The 11,215-nt window shown below is 45.5% G+C and overlaps 1 pseudogene; it reads left to right on the top strand.

The window, feature by feature from the left end:
* The first annotated feature begins 933 nt into the window (after positions 1-933).
* LOC128375750 (uncharacterized) lies at positions 934-2,581 on the top strand (annotated as a pseudogene).
* The last annotated feature ends 8,634 nt before the right edge of the window (positions 2,582-11,215 follow it).

Below are 11,215 nucleotides of genomic sequence, written 5' to 3'. Positions count from 1 at the left end.
ACCAATACATGATCACCAATACATGATCAATACATGATCACCAATACATGATCACCAATACATGATCAATACATGACCACCAATACATGATCACCAATACATGATCACCAATACATGATCACCAATACATGATCACCAATACATGATCACCAATACATGATCACCAATACACGATCACAAATACACGACCACCAATACACGACCACCAATACACGATCACCAATACACGATCACCAATACACGATCACCAATACACGATCACCAATACACGACCACCAATACATGACCACCAATACATGACCACCAATACATGACCACCAATACATGATCACCAATACATGATCACCAATACATGATCACCAATACATGATCAATACATGATCACCAATACATGATCACCAATACATGATCAATACATGACCACCAATACATGATCACCAATACATGATCACCAATACATGATCACCAATACATGATCACCAATACATGATCACCAATACATGATCACCAATACACGATCACCAATACACGACCACCAATACATGACCACCAATACATGATCACCAATACATGATCACCAATACACAATATCTGTCTCGTGTTACCAGTAGTGGCTATCTGTTGGACAGTTACTACTTACATGGTAACGGGAGTTGATTGGGCTTGACGTGCCGGGGCAGCTTGTACACAACCTTAAACCTGTCTGGTCTCATGTAGTGTGAGTCTGTAATCCATTACCTGGAAGACAATAGGCTGGAGGTAGAGGACTAACAAATCAACTCCAGCCCCCCCCCCTCCTGTGGTCAGTAATGATCATTGGTTGGACATAGGGCTAGCAACCCTATTCTGTAAAAAACTACATATGCTACGGAAACAGCAACAAAATATACCTCAACATCTGGATGTGAAGTCCCGCTTGAGTACCAAACTCGTATGACCGCCTCCAATGAAAGCCCTAGGGAAGTTGGTGGCGCGAAGAAGTGGGCACTGAACACCAAAACCAAGCTAAAGTTTGGCTTCTGGAATGTCCGAACCATGTTTGAAGCTGGGAAGTTGGCACAGATCACCAATGAAATGAGACGCTATAACCTTAATATCCTTGGGATAAGCGAAGCGAGATGGACAGATTCAGGGTCAGTCAAAACAAACACTGGAGAAACAGTCCTATACTCTGGACGAGATGATGGCCGGCATTATGAAGGGGTTGCCATTATTCTCCAAAGAGGTATAGAGAAGTCGCTTATTGAATGGAAACCCATCAACAATAGAATAATAAAAGCCAGATTCCAAGGACAATATATCAACCTTTCAGTCATCCAATGCTATTCTCCCACCAACGATGCTAAAGATGAAGAAAAAGACCTCTTCTATAACATCCTCCAATCTGAAGTCCAGAAAACACCTGCCCAGGATCTCCTCATAGTAAGCGGCGACCTAAATGCAAAGGTGGGCAGTGACAACAACAACTATGAGAGAACTATGGGCAAACATGGATGTGGAGAAATGAACGACAATGGTGAGAGACTAGCCGAATTCTGTTCATTAAAGGGTTGGGGTTAGGGTTATTGGAGGCACTTTGTTCCCCCACAAAAACATCCACAAACTCACATGGCTATCACCAAATGGGAAGGACCAGAACCAGATTGATCACTTAATGATCAATGGTAAATGGAGAAGCTCATTGAGAGATGTCAGGGTGAGAAGAGGAGCGGATGTCTCCAGTGATCACCACCTTGTAACAGCAGACATCAAACTCAGGCTGAAAAGAACAGGACCAACACCTAAAGGCTCCCCAAGATTTGATGTCTGCATGTTGAAAGATCCACCCATAAAGAAGAAATTCACAATACAACTCCGGAACACATATGAAGCTCTCTCTAATGCCATAACAGATGACGATGAGATTGACATAAACAAACACTGGGAAAATATTGTTAAAACCTACAAGGACACCAGCAAGAAAATTATTGGATACAGACAAAAACAACACAAAGTATGGATAAAAAATAGCACATGGAAGACTGTTGAAGAGAGAAGGAACTTAAAAACAAGAACCAATAGCACCAAATCAACCAGGATTAAACATGAACTCCAAGCCCAGTACCAAAAAATCAACAGACAGGTGAAAAGGCAACTAAGGAGGGATAAGAGAGCCTACCTGGAAGAACTGGCAAGCGCTGCCAAAGAAGCAGCCGCTCATAACCAACACGGAACAGTCTACAAAATCACTAGCCTGATATGTGGAAGTAAATTCAGAAACAGTGAACATATCAGAAATAAGCAAGGACAACTACTTACCACAGTAAAAGAACAAGATAACCGCTGGACTGAGCACTTTAAAGAAATCCTCAACAGAGATCCCCCAATACACCCAGTAGAAACACAGGAAGCTACACAAGACCTAGACATCAGTACCAACCCACCAACAAAAATGGAAATCATCAAAGCTATTCAGTCTCTAGAAAATGGAAAGTCCCCTGGTGCCGACAACCTAAATGCAGAACTCTTTAAAGTTGATACAGAAGTAGCTGCAAACATCCTCCACCAATACATGACCAGTGATCATTTGTTGACTGTGTAGAGGAGATCACTCCAGCGTGTCCTGGGTCTCCTACCGGTGGGACGGGCCCTGAACACCTCACCAGGGAGGCGTCCGGGAGGCATCCTGACTAGATGCCCGAGCCTCCTCATCTGGCTCCTCTCAACGCGGAGGAGCAGCGGGTCTACTCCGAGCTCCCTCCGGATAACTGAGCTTCTCACCCTATCTCTAAGGGAGAGCCCAGCCAGCCTACGGAGGAAGCTCATTTTGGGGCAAACTCCCATGCACCCTAAAGGATCCTGCAGAGGGTGTAGAGCTGGTCCACTGTTCCACGGCCCGGACGAAAACCACACTGCTCCTCCTGAATCCGAGGTTCGACTATCCGACGGACCCTCCTCTCCTGCACCCCCGAATAGACCTTACCAGGGAGGCTGAGGAGTGTGATTCCCCTGTAGTTGGAACACACCCTGCGGTCCCCCTTCTTAAAAAGAGGGACCACCACCCCAGTCTGCCAATCCAGAGGCACTGCCCCTGATGTCCACGCGATGCTGCAGAGTCGTGTCAACCATGACCCCACAACATCCAGGGCCTTGAGGAACTCGGGGTGGATCTCATCCACCCCCGGGGCCCTCCCACCGAGGAGCTTTTTAACCACCTCGGCGACCTCCACCCCAGAGATAGGAGAGCCCACACCCGAGTCCCCCGGCCCTGCTTCCTTACCGGAAGGCGTGTCGGTGGGATTGAGGAGGTCTTCGAAGTATTCCTTCCACCGATCCACAACGTCCCGAGTCGAGGTCAGTAGCGCACCGTCCCCACCGTACACAGTGTTGACGATGCACTGCTTCCCCCTCCTGAGACGCCGGATGGTGGTCCAGAATCTCTTCGAAGCCTCCAGAAGTCGTTCTCCATGGCCTCACCGAACTCCTCCCATGTCTGGGTTTTTGCCTCAGCGACCGCCGCAGCTGCACTCCGCTTGGTCTGCCGGTACCCGTCTGCTGCCTCCGGAGTCCCACAGGCCAATAAGGCCCTATAGGACTCCTCCTTCAGCTTGACGGCATCCCTCACCGCCAGTGTCCACCAGCGGGTTCGGGGATTGCCGCCACGACAGGCACCGACCACCTTGCGGGCACAGCTCCGGTCGGCTGCCTTAACATGGCCCACTCGGACTCAATGTGCCGTTCCTCCCAATCACACCCCTCCAGGTCTCACTGTCGCTGCCAACGTGAGGGTTGAAGTCCCCCAGCAGAACGAGGGGATCCCCAGAGGGAGACTCTCCAGCCCCCCCTCCAAGGAGTCCAAGAAGGGTGGATACTCTGAGCTGCTGTTTGGACCATAGGCACAAACAACAGTCAGGATCCGTCCCCCCCACCCGAAGGCGGAGGGAGGCCACCCTCTCGTCTACCGGGGTAAACTCCAACATACAGGCACCAAGCTGGGGGGCAATAAGTATTACCACCCCTGCCCGGCGCCTCTCACCAGTGGCAACTCCAGAGCGGACGAGAGTCCAACCCCTCTGGAGGAGACTGGTTCCAGACTGGTTCCAGACTGGTTCCAGACTGGTTCCAGACTGGTTCCAGAGCCCTTGCTGTGCGTCGAGGTGAGGCCGACTATATCTAGCCGGAACTTCTCAACCTCACGCACCAGCTCAGGCTCCTTTCCCACCAGAGAGGTGACGTTACACGTCGGACCGCCAAGGTCCCCCGGTTGCCGCCCAGCCTTCTACACACCCGACCCCTTTGCCCCCCCCCCCCACTGGTGGTGCATCTGTGGGAGCGGGGTCCCATGTCCCCTTTTCCACCGAGCCCCACCCCCAGGCCTAGCTCCGAGAGGAGCCCCGGTGATCCACGTCCGGGCAAGGGACACGGAAAACTGTCTATGTTGATCATCATTAGGAGTCTTTTAGAGCTACCCTTTTGTCTGGCCCCTCCCCCCGGACCTGTTTGCTATGGGAGACCCTACCAGGGGCATAAAAGCCCCCGACAACTGAGCTCCTGGGGTCATTGGGACACGCAAACCCCTCCACCACGATAAGGTAGTAGCTCAGGGAGGGGTCTGTAAAATGTCACGTTGAGTAAATGTGAAACAGTTCGTTATGACTTTAACTGACCTGCTTTATTCTCTCTGCTCGTGTCAGTGTAGGAGAGCAGGGATGAGGTTTAGATCTGATCCTGACAGCAGCTGATCATCCTCATATTAATGGTTTTAACACAAATGCATTTTGAAAGTCAAATGATTAATAATTATTGAATAGAAAACGCTCAGAATCAGCATGTGTGTAGAAAGGATGAACTCATGCTGAATCAGCACTTTTTATTTCATATCATATACATATTTAATATATTTATGATATTTAAGTTTAATATGAGAAACATCAGCAGTCAGAAACCATGAGAACATTAAACATCACACAGTCTGCAGGAATGAGACACCAGCTGAGTCAGCACACACACACCCACACACACACACAGACACAGACTCACACACACACACACACACACACACACACACACACACACACACAGACACAGACTCACACACACACACACACTCACACACACACACACACACACACACACACACACACACACACACAGACACAGACTCACACACACACACACACACACACACATTCACACAGACACAGACTCACACACACACACTCACACACACACACACACACAGAGCTGATATCAGCACACACTCTGAAAACTGTTCAGTGGGGCAGAAACACACACACATACAGATCCAGGGCTGTGTGTGTGTGTGTGTGTGTGTGTGTGTGTGTGTGTGTGTGTGTGTGTGTGTGTGTGTGTGTGTGTGTGTGTGTGTGTGTGTGTGTGTGTGTGCAGATAAGAGGATGATAAGCAGGAAGTGGGATTAGTGAAGCAGCAGTGAGACTGATACTGAACAGACACATGTTCAAACACACATGTGCACAGCCTCCGGGCATCATGGGAGAATTACTGCAGCACACACACACACACACACACACACACACACACACACACACACACACACACACACACACACACACACACACACACACAGACACAGACATACACATTCCCTCCATGTGAACAAACTGCTCACTTCATTAAATTTAAATATATAAATAGTTTCAGGTATTTAACTTGTTAATATTAATCAGTTTTAGTTTCTCATGTTAATATTTTAGATGTTAAAGTCCAGTTTTCTGTCCTGTTGCATCATCAGTTAAATATCAGCGATGTTATTCACAGTCTGAGCATCTCATCAGCTGACTGTGACTCAACAGCAGCTGGATTTTATTCTAACTCATCTTCATCGTTTTGACATTTAATGATGGATTCATTTTATTCATTCTTATTTTACCTGCTGTGTGGAGTTAGAGTCATAGATCACTGAATGCTCCCAGCTCATAGAACCTTCTGAACCTACTAGAACACATCCTTCCTCTCTCTCCTCTCCTTCCTCTCTCTCCTCTCCTTCCTCTCTCCTTCCTCTCTCTCCTCTCCTTCCTCTCTCTCCTCTCCTTCCTCTCTCTCCTCTCCTTCCTCTCTCTCCTCTCCTTCCTCTCTCTCTCCTCTCCTTCCTCTCTCTCCTCTCTCTCCTCTCCTTCCTCTCTCCTCTCCTTCCTCTCTCTCCTCTCCTTCCTCTCTCTCTCCTCTCCTTCCTCTCTCTCCTCTCCTTCCTCTCTCCTCTCTCTCCTCTCCTTCCTCTCTCCTCTCTCTCCTCTCCTTCCTCTCTCTCTCCTCTCCTTCCTCTCTCTCCTCTCCTTCCTCTCTCCTCTCTCTCCTCTCCTTCCTCTCTCCTCTCTCCTCTCTCTCCTCTCTCCTCTCCTTCCTCTCTCCTCTCTCTCCTCTCCTTCCTCTCTCTCCTCTCCTTCCTCTCTCTCCTCTCCTTCCTCTCTCCTTCCTCTCCTTCCTCTCTCTCCTCTCTGCTCTCCTTCCTCTCTCTCCTCTCCTTCCTCTCTCTCTCCTCTCCTTCCTCTCTCTCCTCTCTTTCCTCTCTCTCCTCTCCTTCCTCTCTCTCTCCTCTCCTTCCTCTCTCTTCTCTCCTTCCTCTCTCTCCTCTCCTTCCTCTCTCTCCTCTCCTTCCTCTCTCTCCTCTCCTTCCTCTCTCTCCTCTCCTTCCTCTCTCTCTCCTCTCCTTCCTCTCTCTCCTCTCCTTCCTCTCTCTCTCCTCTCCTTCCTCTCTCTCCTCTCCTTCCTCTCTCTCCTCTCCTTCCTCTCTCTCCTCTCCTTCCTCTCTCTCTCCTCTCCTTCCTCTCTCTCCTCTCCTTCCTCTCTCTCCTCTCCTTCCTCTCTCTCCTCTCCTTCCTCTCTCCTCTCTCTCCTCTCTCTCCTCTCCTTCCCCCCTCTCTCCTCTCCTTCCTCTCTCTCCTTCCCCTCTCTCTCCTCTCCTTCCTCTCTCCTCTCCTTCCTCTCTCTCCTCTCCTTCCTCTCTCCTCTCTCTCCTCTCCTTACTCTCTCCTCTCTCTCCTCTCTCTCCTCTCCTTCCTCTCTCCTTCCTCTCTCTCCTCTCCTTCCTCTCTCTCCTCTCCTTCCTCTCTCCTCTCTCTCCTCTCCTTCCTCTCTCTCCTCTCTCTCCTCTCCTTCCTCTCTCTCTCCTCTCCTTCCTCTCTCTCCTTCCTCTCTCTCTCCTCTCCTTCCTCTCTCTCCTCTCCTTCCTCTCTCCTCTCCTTCCTCTCTCTCCTCTCCTTCCTCTCTCCTCTCCTTCCTCTCTCCTCTCTCTCCTCTTTCTCCTCTCTACTCCAACCGGTCCAGGCAGATGTTCTCCCACTCTGAGTCTGGTTCTGAGGGTTCTTCCTGTTAAAAGATGTTCTCCCACTCTGAGTCTGGTTCTGAGGGTTCTTCCTGTTAAAAGATGTTCTCCCACTCTGAGTCTGGTTCTGAGGTTTCTTCCTTCGCTGTATTGATGACGATGTTTCAGAGTATTGATCAGACTGATCGATCGGCTCTGCGTGAAGCTCCGTGTGTCTGATGATGATCAATATTCTCAGACGGAGGATCAACCTGCAGACGATCAGCTGATCTCAGGCCCGAGGCGTCACATCAAACGCACGGCTCCTCCTCATCATCATCATCACCTTCATCATCATCAGCAGCTGCCTGTCTCTGTATTATTTATCATCTGTTGCCGTGGTAACCGTATCATCAGGAGCAGAGAGCAGATATTTACAGTGCAGTGATGGTGAGTCCAGAAATATCCTTAAAGCTCTTTGTCTTTATTCTCTGAGGAGTCACGCAAACATTCATTAATACTTTATTCTCCTTTATTGTCTCCTCTGTCCATCAGAAGCTCTTCATCTTCCTCCTCCTCCTCCTCCTCCTCCTCTTCCTCATCTTCACATCACAGATATGAGTTTCTGAACCTCGCTGAGAATCCAGTTCACTGTTTTCCAGCATGAGGATAAACATCTGTAAAATGTTTAAGATGTTTAAAATGAGGTTCAATTTAAATTTAAAGGGTTAAAATGTGAAAATAAACGTATGAATAACTTCACACATTCTTTTTTTGTGGACCCAGCATCAAATTTCTGCTTTTAATCCATTTAGAGAGAATATATTAGAGGATTATGGTGAAAATGTCTAAGTGGTGTAACCATAAAAACTTTGTACCAAAAAGTTCAACGTTGCTTAAAAACAGTAAATAGTCAATAAAACACCTTCCTTCCTTCCTTCCTTCCTTCCTTCCTTACTTCCTTCCTACCTTCCTTCCTTCCTTCATTCCTCCCTTCCTCCCTAACACCATATCAACTAGTGTGGCATGATCTTACATCCTTCCTTCCTTCCTTCCTTCCTTCCTTCCTTCCTTCCTTCCTTCCTACCTAACACCATATCAACTAGTTTGGCATGATCTTACATCCTTCCTTCCTTCCTTCCTTCCTTCCTTCCTTCCTACCTAACACCATATCAACTAGTGTGGCATGATCTTACATCCTTCCTTCCTTCCTTCCTTCCTTCCTTCCTTCCTTCCTTCCTTCCTACCTAACACTATATCAACTAGTTAGGCATGATCTTACATCCTTCCTTCCTTCCTTCCTTCCTACCTAACACTATATCAACTAGTTAGGCATGATCTTACATCCTTCCTTCCTTCCTTCCTTCCTACCTAACACCATATCAACTAGTTAGGCATGATCTTACATCCTTCCTTCCTTCCTTCCTTCCTTCCTTCCTTCCTTCCTTCCTACCTAACACCATATCAACTAGTGTGGCATGATCTTACATTATAACTTTTATATTAAATAAAGCTAATGGAATACTATTGTTCTAAATATTACATTTCATCTGGTTACCATGGAGACCAGGAAACATTTACATGTTTTAAATGAAGTCATTATTAGTATAAGTCCACTTAAACACACTGTAGCTGATCACATATTTAATATCTATCATTCTACTGTGGTTACACCATTTGACATGTTCAGGAGCATTCAGTCTTTTGGTATAAAATGGGTCAAAGGTCATTTCAAATCTCTCTTATTGATCTTTTTTAATATATTGATTATATTGAACTGGTCGTAACCCCCATGATGTCTTGCTGCGGAGTTCAGTCTGAATTTATCTGCTGCTGTTTTAACCTGATGCTGCTTTTAAATCTAGTTTAACTGATTTATTGATTCATCATCTTACCAACATTTATTATCACTGAGCTTTGTGTGTTTATTCAAATGGAAACTGAGTTTAAATGCAGAGAATATCAGATCTGTAATATTGCATCAAATCAAACGTGAGATGAAGAAATGTTGATAAATCAGATGTTTGCTCCGCTCGGCAGGTTTTAGTCTCGCTTCAAACATTAAATCTGATTTCAGCAGCGGCAGCAAAATAATGTTTAATGCTGTTTATATTTAAATATTAATGTCAGACTGTCAGCTGGTTTTATTATAAACTACAGAGCTAGTGTGTGTGTGTGTGTGTGTGTGTGTGTGTGTGTGTGTGTGTGTGTGTGTGTGTGTGTGTGTGTGTCCTCTGCATCATCTCAGCTGTGGCTTTAAATCCTTTTAAGCAAAACGGGACGCAGCGAAACAGACAAATAAAATGTATTATTCATATTTGTTATTAAGTTATTAGTGTGGTGAGTTTATTATAGGGTAGAGTCTGTGTGTGTGTGTGTGTGTGTGTGTGTGTGTGTGTGTGTGTGTGTGTGTGTGTGTGTGTGGGTGTGTGGGTGTGTGAGTGTCGTCATGGTAACATCTTGCAAATGAAAATGATTTTAGCGCTCAAAAGAAACGCTGATGAAAAGTAATAATCTGTAATAATATGAATCTGTTCTGGAGCTTTCAGTCGCATCACATGGTCTTCATCAGCTGACGGTGTCCGGTTGTCATGGAGACGCTTTCAGTCGCATCACATGGTCTTCATCAGCTGACGGTGTCCGGTTGTCATGGAGACGCTGATGTTTGTTTGTCCTCTGTGACAGTTTGAAGCTCACATGTGTCTCCATCACCAGGTAACACAGACAGGAAGCTCTGTCGTCATGGCAACGCATCACCTTCAGGTTTATTGACCTCTGATGATCAGCTGGTCTCCTTTAAACATTTCGCCGCCTTTCATCCCGTCGGCTCGTCTGATTGGTCGACAAGCCACTTAACTTTCCAGCAGGACGTTTTGTTCACAGCTGATTAAAGAGTCTGCAGATTATTAACTGCTCTCACTCCAACTCAGAATAAACTCACACGCTGTATTACAGTCATTTACAGGCTGTCTTTAAAGCAGCAGTCAGAGATAATAAATGTTGGTAAGATGATGAATTCATAAATCAGTTAAACTAGATTTAAAAGCAGCATCAGGTTTGTTAAAATGTACATTTAGTATTTTTGTTGGTTGATATGGTGTTAGGTAGGTAGGTAGGTAGGAAGGAAGGAAGGAAGGAAGGAAGGAAGGAAGGAAGGTGTTTTATTGACTATTTACTGTTTTTAAGCAAGTTGAATTATTTGGTACAAAGTTTTTATGGTTACACCACTTAGACATTTTTACCATAATCCTCTAATATATTCTCTCTAAATGGATTAAAAGCAGAAATTTGATGCTGGGTCCACAAAAAAAGAATGTGTGAAGTTATTCATACGTTTATTTTCACATTTTAACCCTTTAAATTTAAACTAGACCTCATGGACACAGTGTAGTGAAAGCCTGACTCACTCTCAGCACATTAATATGAAATAAAGGAATAAAACACAGTTATCTTCTAAAAGAAGGTTTAATATCTTTACTGTAAGGAGGCTGCAGCCCCTCCCCCCTCATTAACATATTAATGAGCCTCAGAGCATCGACCTCATTAAAACAGTTTAAACTCTGAAGTGACCCAAAAACCAACAAAGACACAATTCATCCAAACAATAACCACCAGCTGATTCACAGAGAACAATAAAGTTCAGTCACAGTGATGAACAGACACATGACGTCATTAATAATGAAAATATAAAAGCGGCTCCACCTGCATCTTTTATTTTATTATGTGACAGTTTATGTTTTATTTTAAGTCTTACTTTATTTTACTCTTGTTTTTTAAATTCTACTTTATTTGATTATTTTCAGGTGTCATATTGTGTATATATATGATATTTGATGATAAATATAAAATGATTTCTCACTGACTCGGTGAAGCTTTGATAAAAATGATGTTGCTCTCAAATAAAACATTTCAAATAATTTGTATATTATTATTTTATTATATTTCTTTATTAGT

Source organism: Scomber japonicus, chromosome 16 (genome assembly GCF_027409825.1).
Source record: "Scomber japonicus isolate fScoJap1 chromosome 16, fScoJap1.pri, whole genome shotgun sequence".
Taxonomy (NCBI): Eukaryota; Metazoa; Chordata; class Actinopteri; order Scombriformes; family Scombridae; genus Scomber; species Scomber japonicus.
The sequence above is the reverse complement of the archived record's forward strand: the minus strand, read 5'-3'. Positions and strand labels throughout refer to the sequence as shown.